Genomic DNA, 18,072 nt, shown 5'->3' on the forward strand with positions numbered 1-18,072 from the left:
GAGCCTCCTTTATAAAAAGTTGCTGCTCAGGAAGTCATAAGATCCAAAACTTTAAGCTTGCAGTTTTGATTCTTTGGAATTGTGACCAATGACATATGTAAATTATGAGAACTCAGTCAATTTAGACGAAGAAAAGAGGAAGGCAGAGAGTGGCCCTGGCTTTCACGTTTGGCTGATGTCTTGAGGGTGGTGGTGGGGGAGGCCCGAAGACCAGGAGCTATGTCAGAAATGGCCCCCCTTTCCTGGTCTCCCCTGGGAGGCTGGTTAAGCCCCCTCGGAGAGCCCGACCTAAGGGGTGGACCATGAGCTCAGAGGCTGGGTGACTGTCTCAGGATCAGCAGCTCTGGCTGGACACCAGAGAGGGATGTGGGGGTGAGTGCAAGTTCACCCCGAGCACAAGACCCACGACTGATGGGGGCTGGGCAGGGGGAGCAGGGTCCAGGGGGGTCCGGGGACAGCTGGGCCTCACCAGCCAGGGTGGATTAGAAACCTTCACCTACATGGAACAGAAGGGCCCTGCCCCCTGCCCAGCCCAGGGAGCTTCATCAGACCCTTAGCTACCCAGGCAGGGGCCTGGGCTCTCTGCTTAGCCAGGCCGGCCTCCAGGACAAGACTGAGGGACAGTTTCTTCTGGACTGAGCTGGGGGAGCCAGAGGCAGGGCAGTGTTGTCCACAGAATACAGTTGTGTCTTGTCACCCTAAGTGTGTGCGGCAGGGGCCGTGCTCAGGATGCCAGGATGGTTTAGTGACCGAGATGGAAGGTGCCAACCACCCTGGTTTGCCTGGGTAAGAGGGTTCCAGCAAATTTGGAAAACTCCACAGTGGCCACAGGACTGGGAAAGGTCAGTTTTCATTCCAGTCCCTAAGAAAGGCAATGCCAAAGAAAGCTCAGACTACTGCACATTGCACTCATCTCACACGCTAGTAAAGTAATGCTCAAAATTCTCCAAGCCAGGCTTCAACAATATGTGAACCGTGAATTTTCAGATGTTCAAGCTGGTTTTAGAAAAGACAGAGGAACTAGAGATCAAATTGCCAACATCTGCTGGATCATCGAAAAAGCAAGAGAGTTCCAGGAAAACATCTACTTCTGCTTTATTGACTACGCCAAAGCCTTTGACTGTGTGGATCACAACAAACTGGAAAATTCTGAAAGAGATGGGAATACCAGACCACCTGACCTGCCTCTTGAGAAATCTGTATGCAGGTCAGGAAGCAACAGTTAGAACTGGACATGGAACAACAGACTGGTTCCAAATTGGGAAAGGAGTATGTCAAGGCTGTATATTGTCTCCCTGTTTATTTAACTTATATGCAGAGTACATCATGTGAAATGCCAGGATGGATGAAGCACAAGCTAGAATCAAGATTGCCAGGAGAAATCTCAATAACCTCAGATATGCAGATGACACCACCCTTATGGCAGAAAGTGAAGAAGAACTAAAGAGCTTCTTGATGAAGGTGAAAGAGGAGAGTGAAAAAGTTGGCTTAAAGCTCAACATTCAGAAAACTAAGATCATGGCATCCGGTCCCATCACTTCATGGCAAATAGATGGGGAAACAGTGGAAACAGTGGCAGACTTTATTTTTTGGGGGTCCAAAATCACTGCAGATGGTGATTGCAGCCATGAAATAAAAGACTTTTACTCCTTGCAAGAAAAGTTATGACCAACCTAGACAGCATATTAAAAAGCACAGACATTACTTTGCCAACAAAGGTCCGTCTAGTCAAGATTATGGTTTTTCCAGTGGTCATGCATGGATGTGAGAGTTGGACTGTGAAGAAAGCTGAGTGCCGAAGAATTGATGCTTTTGAACTGTGGTGTTGGAGAGGACTCTTGAGAGTCCCTTGTACTGCAAGGAGATCCAATTAGTCCATCCTAAAGGAAATCAGTCCTGAATGTTTGTTGGAAGGACTGATGTTGAAGCTGAAACTCCAACCCTTGGCCACCTTATGCAAAGAGCTGACTCATTGGAAAAGACTCTGATGCTGGGAAGGATTGAAGGCGAGAGGAGAAGGGGATGACAGAGGATGAGATGGGTATGGCATTACCAACTCGATGAACATGAGTTTGAGTAAACTCTGGGAGCTGGTGATGGACAGGGAGGCCTGGCGTGATGCGGTTCATGGGGTCACAAAGAGTTGGACACAACTGAGCAACTGAACTGAACTGAACTGAAGAGGGTTCCTGGGATATGGGACTGTTATTTCCTGTATCTTTGAGAGTGGCCAACTAATGATGTGGGGTGATAGTTCGTGGTGTTAAGTACCTGTGTTTTATCAGCTGTACATAGTAGGGTTCCAGTTTGTTGTCCAAAAAAAGTTTCCCACTGAAAGGTAAAAGCATTAACCCCCTGTTCTCATGGAAAGAGCAGAAACTTTGGATCTAGTCTGAGGCATTGTTTTAGGTCCCAGAGTCCACCACGTACAAGCTATGGGAACTTTTGAGTAATTTCATTAAGCTTGTAAAGCTTTGCATGCTTTCTGAAAGGTGTGTGCAACCTAACAATGTAAGTGAGTGAAATTTCCCTTAGGTGTCTGCATTGAGACATTCCCGAGCGCTGAGGTTCACTCATGCAGTAGATTTAAAAATTTTAACCTTATTTTTAATTTTAATTAAAAAATTATTTTTTTATTTAATTTTTAATCTATGTTTACAGATTAAAGATAAAGAGATAAATGGTTAACATTGATTGACCGTTCGCCAGATAGTCAATACCGAAATCACATTGATTATATTCTTTGCAGCCAAAGATGGAGAAGCTGTATACAGTCAGCAAAAACAAGACTGGGAGCTGACTGTGGCTCAGATCATGAAGTCCTTATTGCCAAATTCAGACTTAAATTGAAGAAAGTAGGGAAAACCACTAGACTATTCAGGTATGACCTAAATCATGTCCCTCATGATTATACAGTGGAAGTGACAAATAGATGTAAGGGATTAGATCTGATAGACAAGGTGCCTGAAGAACTATGGATGAAGGTTCATGACACTGTACAGAAGGCAGTGATCAAGATCATCCTCAAGAAAAAGAAATGCAAAAAGGCAAAATGATTGTCCTAGTGGGCCTTACAAATAGCTGAGAAAAGAAAACATGTGAAACGCAAAGGAGAAAAGGAAAGATATACCTATCTGAATGCAGAGTTTTAAAGAATAGCAAGAAGAGATAAGAAAGCCTCCCTCAGTGATCAGTGCAAAGAAATAGAGGAAAACAATAGAATGGGAAAGACTAGAGATCTCTTCAAGAAAATTAGATATACCAAGGGAACATCTCATGCAAAGATGGGCACAATAAGGGACAGAATTGGTATGGACCTAATAGAAGCAGAAGATATTAAGAAGAGGTGGCAAGAATACACAGAAGAACTGTACAAAAAAGATCTTCACGACCCAGATAAGCACGATGGTGTGATCACTCATCTAGAGCCACCTGTCCTGGAATGTGAAGACAAGTGGGCCTTAGGAAGCATCACTAAGAACAAAACAAGCATAGGGGATGGAATTCCAGTTGAGCTATGTCAAATTCTAAAAGATGATGCTGTGAAAGTGCTGCACTCAATATGCCAGCAAATTTGGAAAACTCAGGAGTGGCCACAGGACTGGAAAAGGTCAGTTTTCATTCCAGTCCCAAAGAAAGGCAATGCTAAAGAATGTTCAAACTACCACACAATTGCACTCATCTCACACACTAGCAAAGTGATGTTTAAAGTTCTCATAGCCAGGCTTCAACAGTATGTGAACTGTGAACTTTCAGATGTTCAAGATGGATTTAGAAAAGGCAGAGGTACCAGAGATCAAATTGCCAACATCTGCTGGATCATCGAAAAAGCAATAGAGTTCCAGGAAAACATCTACTTCTGCTTTATTGACTACACCAATAGTCAACGCTTTGACTGTGTGGATCACAACAAACTGGAAAATTCTGAAAGAGATGGGAATACCAGACCACCTGACCTGCCTCTTGAGAAATCTGTATGCAGGTCAGGAAGCAACAGTTAGAACTGGACATGGAACAACAGACTGGTTCCAAATCGGGAAAGGAGTATGTCAAGGCTGTATATTGTCTCCCTGTTTATTTAACTTATATGCAGAGTACATCATGAGAAATGCTGGACTGGATGAAGCACAAGTTTGAATCAAGATTGCTGGGAGAAATATCAATAACCTCAGATATGCAGATGACACCACCCTTATGACAGAAAGGGAAGAAGAACTAAAGAGCCTCTTGATGAAAGTGAAAGAGGAGAGTGAAAAAGTTGGCTTAAAGCTCAACATTCAGAAAACTAAGATCACAGCATCTGGTCCCATCACTTCATGGGACATATATGGAAAAACAGTGGAAACAGTGGCTGACTTTATTTTTTGGGCTCCAAAATCACTGCAGATGGTGACTGCAGCCATGAAATAAAAAGACACTTACTCCTTGGAGGAAAAGTTATGACCAACCTAGACAGCATAAAAAGCACAGACATTTGCCAACAAAAGTCCATCTAGTCAAAGCTATGATTTTTCCACTAGTTATGTATGGATGTGAGAGTTGGACTCTAAAGAAAGCTGAGTGCTAAAAAATTGATGCTTTTGAACTGTGGTATTGGAGAAGACTCTTGAAAGTCCCTTGGACTGCAAGGAGATCCAACCAGTCCATCCTAAATGAAATCAGTCCTGAATATTCATTGGAAGGATTGATGCTGAAGCTGAAACTGCAATACTTTGGCCACCTGATGTGAAGAGATGACTCATTGGAAAGGACCCTGATGCTGGGGAAAATTGAAGGCAGGAGGAGAAGGGGACGACAGAGGATGAGACAGTAGGATGGCATCACCGATTCGATGGACTTGAGTCTGAGCAAGCTCTGGGCGTCGGTGATGGACAGGGAAGACTGTGTGCTGCAGTCCATGGGATCGCAGAGTCGGACACGACTCAGTGACTGAACTGAACTGATCTTTATTGAACTTCTTCTGCATGTCAGATACTTTCTACAACCTGGGGATACTAAGGCAGACAAGAAAAGAAGGCTTCTGCTTTTTAGATGCTCAAATTATAGTGGAGAATCAGACAAACAGGGAGTAGGAGATGGAATTAGAAGTTAGAAAGAGGAAAAACCAAGGTGTTCTGATAGACCTGAGGGTCGAGTGGAGGTTGCTTACCAAGCCAGTCAGGGGAGCCTCTTCAGAGGGAGTGTCACTTCTGCTGGGGCTGGCCTGTTGAGGATGAGCCAGACTTGCTTGGGGGAGACTGGAGGAGGTGTGTCCTAGGAGTGGGAACAGCAAGACCAAGACCTAGAGGAGGAATGAGATTGGAGCATTCGAGGAATACACAGATGAGCAGGTGACTGAAGAGAAGGGAGGTGAGGGCCATTGTCCAGGTCCTTTCTGTCTGGTCACTCGACAGTTTACTTTCCCTTTCATCCATGTGGGCCCTGAAGGTAGCTGCATCCTGGAGAACAGGTGGGTGGATGTAACAAGAGCTCTTGTCAGCTGCTTTAAGGGAAAACAGGAAGAGAAGACTGTGAATGCCTCCCCCTGAGACTTCAGTCTCCCCACTGTAGGTGGATGGAGAGGGTCTGAGCTGCCTGATTTCTCCCAGCAAACCAGAGCCCAGTGGGGAGCAGGGCCTCTCCCGGTTCTTTTTAAGTTCAGAGAGATGGAGAGACATGTAGTGGATGCCTCTGATGGCTGCCTTTGTCCTCCCTGCTGACTGTGGGCTCCTGGGTGTGCACCAGGGAGGGGCAGGTGGCCGACACTGGTCTTTGTCCCTTGGTGAGCAGAGCGTCAGATGTGGGGGAGGTGGGGGACACACGTGGGCAGGAGGAGGGGAGAAGCTGATTCATTCACATCATCGCTTGCATCCCTGTGCCAACTTCTGGACTCTTGAATCTAAGTTCCTGGTAACACTCAGGTATCAGCTTTCCATGCTTTTGTAAACAGCATGTACCCTCCTCCTGAAGCTTTATTCTTGCATAACTGACCCTACTTCTCTACTCAGAAAAGAAGGGCTGGAGTGAGGCAGGAGGCCTGGGGAGGATTAAGGCTGGGTAACTTTTGGGGGGTTAAAGTTTTTGTTTTTTGCACTGGCACATGGGATAATGTACCAGCCCACAGTAGACAGTACATTAGTTTCCTGAGTTTTACTGTTTTCCTAGCTGGAGAAAATTTATTAAATGCTGGAGAGCAGAGCCTTTGCTCGCAGCTTTTTCCAGCCCACGGCTCCTCAGCAGTTCATTGCTGCCAGAGAAGGAAGTGAAGTTGGCCCAGCCTCATTGCCCCAGCTTCACCCATGCTGACTTGCAGTGAACACTTCCTTTTCAAAGTGCCAACAAAGGATTTCTTACCAAGAATTGCAAAAGCATAGAATCTTGCCCTTAACAGAGGTGGATGACCCCTCTCAAGTTCATGGAATCCCTCTTCTTTCCACTTCTTCTTTTTTTTGAAACTCGGTTGCTGTTTGTTCATCTTATTCTACAACCTCCCTGCCTCCTAAGAATCCACAAAGATGGTCAGTCTGTAAGGTGTCTGGGCTGCTAGAAAGGACTTCATCCAAGCCAAGGAATGAAACACCATACCCTCTCCTACCCATCTTGGGCTTCAATTTCTTCTCATCCATGGAATTTATACCCTTTTCGACTGTAATGGACAGAGAAGGAAATGGACAGAGAAGGGACAAATAAATATTGGAGACCAATTGTTGTGCTTTATCCCTTCCACCTGTTTATTCATCAATTCACTCATTTATTCTTTCATTTTTTCTGTAAATAATTAATGAATGCATCCTGTGAGTAGAGCGCTTCCAGGTGCCAGAGATTAAGCCATGAGCAAGACGCATAGAGTCCTCTGAAAGTTTACGTAAGCAGTAGGCTTTTGGCACATTCTTCTTCTTTTTTGGGGCCATACTGCACAGCTTGTGGGATCTTAGTTCCCCAACCAGCTACTGAACCTGGGGCCTCCACAGTGAGAGAGCAGAGTCCTAACCACTGGACCACCAGGGAATTCCCTGGCTCATCCTTCTTAAAATGAGACAAACAAAAAGCTTTCATCATGATTTATTATTGAAAAAGTAGTACTGTGAAGGAGCTTAGAAAATACTTAAGCAAAATGAATTAAACAGAAATTCTGTGTGGTCACACAGTATCACTTTTAGGTGTATCTTTTTCTTTTGTCTCTGAATGCTTTCTCTGAGCTGGAATCATACACAAAAATATCAATTTCATAGCCCAGGCTTTGACATATTGTGAGCAATATCATTTCATTATAAAATTCTACATGTGGCTGAAAGTAATTTTTCAATAAAAATGGTGCATAATTCTTACAGACTTTTTAAGAAAATCAAACTATAAGAAAAAACTCATTGTTTAATACTATTCATATTTTGATGTGCAATTTTCTAGTCATTTTTATATACATAATCATTATACATATTAAATACATATACCTTTAAACAAAAAATGGGGTCATACTAAATGTTCTTTTCTATAACCTGATTGTTATGGCTTTATAATTGCTTTTATTTAGCATTGAGTAGGCATTAAATCAGAGAAGGCAATGGCACCCCACTCCAGCACTCTTGCCTGGAAAATCCCATGGACGGAGGAGCCTGGTGGGCTGCAGTCCATGGGGTCTCGAAGAGTTGGACACGACTGAGAAACTTCACTTTCACTTTTCACTTTCATGCATTGGAGAAGGAAATGGCAACCCACTCCAGTGTTCTTGCCTGGAGAATCCCAGGGACAGGGGAGCCTGGTGGGCTGCCGTCTGTGGGGTCGCACAGAGTCGGACACGACTGAAGCGACTTAGCAGTAGCAGCAGGCATTAAATAGGGCTTCCCTGGTGGCTCCAGATATCTGCCTGCAATGCAGGAGATATGGGTTTGATCCCTGGGTTGGGAAGATTCCCCTGGAGAAGGGAATGGCTACCCACTCCAGTATTTTTGCCTGGAGAATTCCGTGGACAGAGGAGTCTGGCAGGCTATAGTCCATGGGATCTCAAATAGTAGGACACAACTGAGTCACACACACACACACACACACACGCACAAAACAAATATTGAGAATGAAGAAAAACAGCATAACAAACATCCCTGCACTCACTACCCCATGTAGCCCTCTGCAGTTCTGTCCCTTTCCCCTTTCCTCCAAACAATCTCTCTTCCAAACATAATCTATGCTATACTCTCACTTTTCCTGTGATTTTATTACCGAGTCCAAGCTTGTACTGCTCACCCCAAATGGGCCAATTAATCAAGGGACAAGTTGCTAGGGCAAGGGATAGTGACTCTCTGCAGAAAACCCACAGAAGGAGAAGACTGTGGACGAGTGAACCATCTTTCCTGAGTTAGAATTCAGCCTTTTTTTACACTAAAAGGGGAGGGAGTAAGGTACTGTTTCTGGTCAGACTCCGGAGGAGATGTGTTAATTTCTCCTGTCCGGCAGCCATTCACAAGTGGGGCACCGTCTGGAAGTTTCCCATGAGCTAAACAAAGGTATTTTAGCTTGATGATCATGACATGGGAGCCAGGGATCCCAAAGATGGGTCACTGCATAATTTAAGCTTACAAGCAATATCCCTTTAGTGATTGTGTGAGAATACAAAGTTTCTTTCCTATTGCAGTTTCACCAAGCATACTTGAATCTTAAACCATCTATTTTTAGTTTTGTATATTTTTGAACTTTATATGAGTAGAATCATTATATGTATTCCCTCATAGCATTTTTTCTCAACATTATACTTCTGAAAATTCACCCATATTACTGTATCTAGCTGTAGTACATTTTCTTTCACTTCTGGTGGTATTTCAGTATGTGAATATATCATAATGTATTTTTCATTTTCCCATTTAAATTTTTGCTAGTAATTGATTTTATTAATTTATTTCTGCTAATGCCAACAGGGCTGCTGTGAGTATTCTTGTGCATATTCCCCAGTGTACATGTACAAGGGTATTTGGGGGATGTATTTAGGAGCAGGTAGGAAATGGCAACCCACTCCAATGTTCTTGCCTGGAGAATCCCAGGGACAGCGGAGCCTGGTGGGCTGCTGTCTATGGGATCGAACAGAATTGGACACGACTGAAGTGACTTAGCAGCAGCAGCAGCATGCTAGGTCCTTGGATAAGCACACTTCTGAAATGGAGCAGGACCCTATGATCATTGCCCCCCACCCATGTTCTTTGCCTGCCTTTTGTTTGTGGAAAACTTTAGTCAAAGAATGAGTTTAATTAGAGAAATGAGAAATGCAAAAACAGAGGGAAACTGTCAAAGGAGACCAAATAATAATAATGTAGTCACTAAGCACAGTTACGGAGAAGGCAATGGCACCCCACTCCAGTACTCTTGCCTGGAAAATCCCATGGATGGAGGAGCCTGGTGGGCTGCAGTCCATGGGGTCGCGAAGAGTCGGACACGACTGAGCGACTTCACTTTCACTTTTCACTTTCCTACATGGGAGAAGGAAATGGCAACCCACTCCAGTGTTCTTGTCTGGAGAATCCCAGGGACAGCGGAGCCTGGTGGGCTGCTGTCTATGGGGTTGCACAGAGTTGGACACGACTGAAGCAACTTAGCAGCAGCAGCAGCAGCAAGCACAGTTAAGGACCTTTAGTTCCTTCTCAAGGACTGTAGCTAGTATTTTGAACCATATCCTGTGAGCTACCTTATGAAACCCCATGTGGAAGACTTCAATTACATGATGACCAGACTGTACCCCCACCACATAAGCTGCCACAATTCTGAGAACTGACCTCAAAGAAGTGGAAACAAACCGACCCTGGAACTGAAGTTTAACTGTACCTAAAACAACCAAGATGACATTGGTCGCACCACCGATGACCAATTTGAAGACGATTGTCAGAGCTGATTGTGCTGTTTCTACATATAGCCCCCTCCTTCTGAATATAAGAGCTCTTACCCCACGGGTTGCCGGTGATGGGGAGTCAGCCTTTGAACAGATGTCTGCCTAGCCCCATCTCCCTCCACACAGTTGCCAGGATCTGAAATAAAGGAAGCTTTCCTTTCCACCCACCTGGCCTGTTTATTGGCTTTTGAGCAGTGAGCAGCTGGACCCCAGATACTCTTTTGGTAACACTTTTACTATACAGGATGACAACAGAATTTTCCGAAACCACAGGACCTAGTCACAGTGCCAGAGGCAGCATGTGGGTGTCAGTAGTTCTACATCCTCTCTAATATTAATACTCCTCAAATTTAATAATTAAATTCAGAGGGAGACACACAGGAGGATGGAAGGAAGGCCAACTTTATTCTTTCCAAATCCAGAATCCACAACTGGGTACACATAGTCAATAAATATTGCTGGTTTGATAAATTTCTTACAATGTCTGCCCTGGACCCAGCTGATTTCAGGCACTGAAATCCCTGTGTGACTGAAGGGGACAAAGTGAGGGGATGTGAGAGCAGGCCATGATCTCTCAGCATATTTTGTAAATAATACAATTTGAAGCTGGAAAGGAATTACAACCAGAACATAGCATACATAAATTTAACATAAAGGGAAAGTGAGCCCTAGAGTTTGTCTGGAAGTGGTTAGTGAGATTGCAGGGACCTCACCTGGCTCAGGTCCCTGTAGCCAATCTGTTCACGTCTCTAGCTCTTTCCCTGCTGATTGTAGAGCCCTCAGGGGTCTAATTCCAATTGCTGATGTAATCCTGGATTCACACCTTGCTGGGGTTGGCACAGACTTTACAGTCTCTTATATGAAGGAAACAGTGGTAAAAGGGAAAAATGCATAAAAGAGAAACGGTTCAGGAGCAGAATATCTGTGGGATTTTTTCTCTTTCTACTCCGTGTTTCTCTCTGTGCTGGGGAGCTCAGATTCAGTCTAATTTCAGAGTGAGAAATATTTCCTCAAGCCCTAAGATCCCCTAGACATTTGTTTCATTGCTCATGGGGGCTGACTTCTGTCTTCTGCAAAAAGGTAGCTCTTTCTTGACCCCTTGTAGGCCCTGGGCCTAGGCAGAAACTCCTCAGGAATCTCTCCTGTGTCCTGCACACCTAGCAGGGCCCCGGGAGGCTGGTCCTTTCCAGGATGTTTTCTTGCCTACCTGTCTATGCTTTGTGGACTGTGCCCACTCCATGTCCTTCAGGATGTCTCTCCTATGGAGAGTCAGGAGGACTGGCTCTGACATAGCATCAGGATAGAAGGATAAGCTGCTGGTCTCTAATGGGAAATTTATGAGGGACCCAGTGAGAAAAGTATGAGAAACAACAGGATTTATCAATTTCATTAATCTTTCCAAATGACCAATTTTTGACTTCACGGATTTTTCTCTTTTCTGATTTCTGTTTCATTGCTTGCAAATCTTATTCTTTTCTTCCATGAACTTTCTTTGGGCTTAACTTGCTCAGTTCTTCCTAGCTTCTTAAGGTGAAAGATCTATTTAATTTTTCTATATCTTTCTGGTTTTTGAATAGAAATATTAAAAGCTCTAAATTCTTTTGTAGGTCTGCTTTAGCTTCAAAATGACAGGTTTTTATATCATGTATTTTCATCATCATTCAGTTCAAAATATTTTCTTGTTTATTTTGTGATTTTTATCTTTGCCCCATGAGTAATTTAGAATTGCATTCTTTATTCCCAAATAGTTGAGTGTTTATTATATATTTTATTGTTATTGATTTCTAATTAGATCAATCAGATTTAATAGATTCTACTATGATCAGAGAATATACTCTGTGTTATTTTAATTCTTGGATATTTATTTAGACTTGTTTCTTGGCCCAGTGTATCTTGGTGAATGTCCCATGTACACATGAATATGTATATTGTATTTGGATTTTCTGAAGTTGATTTTATTGTGCTTAGCTGTTATCTTTTTTGTATTTATCTTGCTTGGGACTCCTGAGCTTTGTGGATCTGTAGTTTAATGTCTTCGACTTTTTTGCTTCCTAATTCTCTCACCCCTTCTGGTAATCCAACAAACATACATATTTATTTCTTTATTTGATATTTTTATACATATCTTGAATGCACTCTTCTTATTTTCAACATTTTTTTCACTTTTGGTATCTTAATTAGATATTTTCTATTGATCTATCTTCAAGTCTACTGGTTCTTTGCTCTGTCTAGTCTGCTGTTAGCCTAGCTAATGTACCCTTCACTTATAAGATCTTATTTTTCATTTTTAACATTCCTCTTTGATCCTTTTTTAAAGGTTTTCAGTGTCTCTGATGAAATTCCCATCTCTTAATTCATACTGTTCACTGATCAGATTTCTGTCCTTATAGTTTCATCCTAGTGGAATAATTCAATATGTAGCCTTTTCAGTCTGGATTCTTAATGTTGTGCTCCTGACGTGTATCCATAGTTTTGCATGTATCAGTTGCTGCTGTTAAGTCACTTCAGTTGTATCCAACTCTGTGCGACCCAGCCCCTGGGATTCTCCAGGCAAGAACACTGGAGTGGGTTGCCATTTCCTTCTCCAATGCATGAAAGTGAAAAGTGAAAGTGAAGTCCCTCAGTCGTGTCCAGACCCTCAGCAACCCCATGGACCGCAGCTTTCCAGGCTCCTCCGTCCATGGGATTTTCCAGGCAAGAGTACTGGAGTGCGGTGCCATTGCCTTCTCCAATGTATCAGTAGTTGACTCCTTTTTGTTGCTGAGTAATATACCACTGTGTGAATGTATAGTCAGTTCTGCTATAATACTTCTTTAGAAAATGTGAATTTATTCTAATACGATTGACATATTAGGAAACAATTTGAGCTTAAAACAAGTTATTCCATTTGCTTACATGTGATTTTATCCATGAAAAACACTAGGTGAACAGGCTCATAGGTGTATATCACTACAGCTTGTATGTGCGTGCGCACACACACACACTCAAATGCCTACCATCTACCTCAGTTCATTGCGTATGTTATGAGCCATACCCATCCACAGCTCGAATTACAAGTTTCTGATTTTAGACAACCCTCCTTCTACTGCTTCACAATAACTTACAAGCTGCAACCCCCTGACTCTCACTTCCACAAGCAAACTTTGGGCTTTTTTCCACGTGTCATACTTACTGTAGTATTTATGTTAACTATTTCACATACATAAAGTTGTGCTATTATTTTATTAGATTCCTAGTTTTTCCAGTGTATCTTTGAGCAAGTGTTTGAGTGTTGTGTCCCAATCCCATTTCCCTGAAGCCCTATGGTTTTTATTGCACACTTTCTCATATTTCAGTGATTTTTAAGAATGTATGTTTCATGTTATAGCAGAATAACGGTACCACAGTTTGTTTATCCATCCACCACTTGAAAGATATTTGAGTTCTATTTGGAATGAAACTTGGGAGTATTTGAATAAAACTTGTACAAACATTTGTGTACAAGTCTCTGGACATAAGAGAAAAAATAGTGAGATGTCTGAGGAAGTAAATGTAAATGTTCTGATGTGGATGGAGCTGTGACCTTGTCTGGAGATGGGAGAATGTGGCATGGAGGTCACTCTTCATTTGCACCCCAAGCTCCCTGGCTACCTGCTATATCCAGTGCCATCAAACCTCCTCTAGATGGACTAATAGTAGTAAGGAAAAATACTGAGAAAAGGAAAAGGAAAAATTTTAATTTCTTTTAAAAGCAAAATTTTGTGTTCTATATACACTTAGGTATGTAATGTGTTTGTTATTTTTCTAAAATTTTGATATGTGAAGAATATTAACCATTACACAAGTAGGGTATATCTTTCCTAAAATTGGGGCCATACTTCTGATTTCCTAAGTTGCAGAGTTCTACTGTAACCTTATGAGTAATTCTTCTGCTTTATTTTCCAGGATCAGGCAGTGTCACTGCCCTCCATCTTCCTGAAATTTTCTATGTAATTTAATAAGATGTTGGTTGGGAATTTATCCTGCATAAAATTGTTGTCTCACCCCCCAAAGACAATTCCATATATCCCTTCCAGAGACAATATCCCCTGGAGATGGCAGGACTATCCTGTATCTCTCTTCATCCTTCCAGACTATTGGAGCCGGAGACTGAAGAGAGGGGGAGAGAATCATTGCCCCGGGCAGGGAATGTTATTGCTGTACTACTCCCATAAATGCAGATGAGGGAAGACCAAGGGAAATATTTGTAGAGATCAGAGGTGCCATGAACGATAGAGGAAGTCGTCTCAAAACCTAGGTAGATTCAACATAGACAGTATATTTGCTGATGTGCCCTGAACGTACCTGAGTAGGGGTAAGGGGAAAGAGAGGGATGGCAAACAGAAACTTTGCCTATACTTTGACTTTTGTTTGATAAGCAAGCGTAAAGCCAAGCTGCCATAGTGGGGAGAGGGACTTGAATCATCTTACCTTTGACCACCCAAGAGAATGATCTCTTGGCCAACTGCAAGCAGAGTACCAACTGAAACAGGGAATCATGAAACAGGGAATGTTATGTTAAAACGTTTCAGGTGGAACCACACCTTGAGAGATGGATCTGATGGTTAAGAGCATGGGACATGGATGGACCCAGGTTTATTCAACATTGCTAACTACACAGCATTGCTGGCAGCACAGCTATAAGGAAGTTAACCTAAACTCTCTGAACTTTCGTTTCCTCCTCTATCAATGGGGGGTGCAATAAAATTTGCACCATTAGTAATATTTTGAGGACTAAATGAACCAGTACAGGAAAATGGCTTATCTGGCCTACCATCTCTGCAGGGAGCGAATTTCATTTAGCCCATGAAGTCACTAAAAATAACAGGGATCAAACCTGGGCTATCTCTTATGCCACCAAGACAACAGGACTTTCGGGGATAACTAACATGAATCTGAACTTACCTGGCCCAGTGAGAAATAAATAGACCTGGAGTATGTCTCTTGCCAATTATTCAGTGAATTTGGCCTCAATTATTTCATCTATAAAGTAAAATTAACCTCCCTTGCTCTTCCTTTCTGAACCACTTGATAGAATATGATAGCCTGGACCCTCTGGAAAGAGTGACTTCCTTCTTGGGTTCAAGCCATTGCCATTTTTCTTTATAGAGAGAAAACCTCATGTCATTGAAAGACAGAAACTGGGGGTGACTGGAGGGGAATATTTTAATCACTGTGTTGGTGTCATTGTGTCAGTTGCACAACCCAGGGCTGTCAACACCCTTTGGTTAACAGAGGGGTGTTCAGAGTATCTGCATGAATATCTCCGTTTCCCCATTGGTTGGAAACACTTCTGGTGAAATTGCTTGTTCTTTGAGGTCCTTCTGAAGAAATGATTTCCTAGTTAGAGGGTGGCCAGGAGCTGGTATTGCAGCAGGCCTCCTTCAAGGTCAGATAGATCTGTGAAGTGTGTGCTAACTGCTGCTCCCCACAGAGCAGAAGGTGCTGATGTTCTTTCACAACTGATCTGACCACACAGATATGATATCAGCGATGATGCCACCAGCGGTTCGGGTCAGAAATAGCCCTCACCATCTGGGCTGGAAGATCCACTTCTAAGACGGCTTCCTCGGTCACATGTGGTGCCTGGGCTGGGAATTTCACTGGAGCTGTGTACATATGGCCCTTCTAGACGGCAGTCTAAGGGGTCAAAGATGAGTGTTCCAGGTGAATAAGGTAGAAGCTGCCTGGCTTTTTATGACTTAGTCACAGAAGTCCTATTGTATCTCTTCTACCATAATCAACTGGTTAAAGCAGTCACAAGCCTGATCAGATTCAAGGAGAGGGGACCTAGATCCCTGTTTCTGCACGAGAAGAGTGTCAAAGAAATCTTGGCCATGTTTTAAAACCACTATAGTATAATTTTATCCATAAGTATTTGTATTAGCTTCTTATTTTTTATTTTTATTTATTTAAAAAATTTAAGTAGAATTGATTTACTGTATCATGTAAGTTTCAGGTGTACAGCAGTGATTCAGTTGTATTAGCTTTTTGTTGCTGCTGTAACAAATGACCCCAAACTTAGTGGCTTAAAACAATTCAAATGTATTCTCCTACATTTCTGGAGAGTCTGAAATGAGTCTCACTGGGTTAAAATCAAGGTATCTGCAAAGCTGCCTTCCTTTTTGGAGGGGTGCCCTCCTCTGTTATTTGGGGCTTCCCAGGTGACGCTAGTGGTAAAGAACCCACCTGCCAATGCAGGAGACATGAAGGATGCATGTTGGATCCCTGGATTGAGAAGATCCCCTGAAGAAGGAAATGGAAGTCCACTCCAGTATTCTTGCCTGGAGAATCCCCATGGACAGAGGAGCCTGGTGGGCTACAGTCCATAGAGTTGCAAAGAATTGGACACAACTGAAATTAAAAGACGCTTACTCAGTGGAAGAAAAGTTATGACCAACCTAGACAGCATATTGAAAAGCAGAGACATTACTTTGCCAACAAATGTCCGTCTAGTCAAGGCTATGGTTTTTCCAGTGGTCATGTATGGATGCGAGAGTTGGACTGTGAAGAAAGCTGAGTGCCGAAGAATTGATGCTTTTGAACTGTGGTGTTGGAGAAGACTCCTGAGAGTCCCTTGGACTGCAAGGAGATCCAACCAGTCCACTCTAAAGGAGATCAGCCCTGGGTGTTCTTTGGAAGGAATGATGCTAAAGCTGAAACTCCAGTACTTTGGCCACCTCATGCGAAGAGTTGACTCATTGGAAAAGACTCTGATGCTGGGAGGGATTGGGGGCAGGAGGAAAAGGGGACAACAGAGGATGAGATGGCTGGATGGCATTACTGACTCAATAGACGTGAGTTTGAGTGAACTCCGGGAGATGGTGATGGACAAAAAGGCCTGGCGTGTTGAGATTCATGGGGTCGCAAAGAGTCGGACACGACTGAGCGACTGAACTGAACTGAACTGAAGCAATTTAGCGTGCACACACAAGGGATGATCCATTTTCTTGCTTTTGTTGATTTCTAGAGGTTGTGCCACGTTCCCTATCTGTAGCCAGCAATGGCCCTTCAAGTCTTTCTCACATTGCATCACTCAGACATCGACACTCCTGCTATCCTTATGAGGATCCTTGTGATGACACTGGGTCATACAGATAACCCAGGGTAATCTCCTTATCTCAAAATCAGTTGAAGGCTATTTTGATTCCTCAGCGCTGTGTAATGTCACATAGTCACAGTTTCTGGAGATTCCAGAGTGGCCACTTTGAGAGAGGGGTCATTGGTAGCAATGGGGATAATGCCCTCCCTCCTTGTATATTCAGAATTATATCTTTCATCTGTTTTCTAAAACTGTTAGCTGTTATCTCTTCAGATCTGTTTGCTGTCTCATTCTCTCTTTTTTTTGCCACTTTATTTCTTAATTGAAGGATAATTGCTTTACAGAAGTTTGTTGTTTTCTGTTAAACATCAATAAGAGTCAGCCATAATTACACCTGTGTCCCCTCCCTCCTGAACCTCCTTCCCATTTCTCTTTCTATCCGCTGCCCGCCACCCCTCCCCCAACCCCGCCCCGCCCTTTCTGGGTTGTCACAGAGCTCCTGTTTGAGTTCCCTGAGTCATACAGCAAATTCCCATTTCTCCTCTCGTTTTGAGATTCTGGTCACCCAGACCACAGATGCCCTGCTCTAGCCTCTGTGTGCTCTTATCCTCTCTTTTGTATTTTTTAGTTTTCTGTTTCCCCTTGCTTCATTTTGATCTGTTTGAACTTTACTGGTATGTCTTCTATTGATTTTAACCTGTTCTGAGGTTTTATTTCAGTTTTTGCATTTTTTCGGTTATGGAATTTATTTTACTCTTACAAATCTGCAAGGATACTCATGATAACCTCCAGTTCCTCACCAAAAAGCTCAAGCTTCCTTGTCAGGCATTTGTGGCATCAGCATCTGGGATCGTATTTAAAAATACTCAATGAGTTTGAGATTTTCTAAACTCCCCAAATGATGGGAGCTGGCCTCCTCTTGTTCAAGGGATGGTTTCCTTCTCATTTATTTTTCCTTCTAAGGCATCAGCCCAGACAAAGGATGGTTTCTTGTTGTCCCTTCATTTGGGCAGCCCTGGACTTTGTTCTCCACCAGTCCAGCAAGGCTGAGAAAGGTTCAGCTCACCTTCTTAGCCACCTCTTCTGAATTGCCAATATCCTCAGTCTAGAAGAGGTCTCAGTGCCAGGCTATCTCTGGATTTCTATCCTTTCTTTAACCAGCAAC

This window comes from Bos grunniens, chromosome 19 (genome assembly GCF_055505025.1).
Source record: "Bos grunniens cultivar Pamir isolate PY7600 chromosome 19, Bosgru_T2T1.0, whole genome shotgun sequence".
Classification (NCBI taxonomy): domain Eukaryota; kingdom Metazoa; phylum Chordata; class Mammalia; order Artiodactyla; family Bovidae; genus Bos; species Bos grunniens.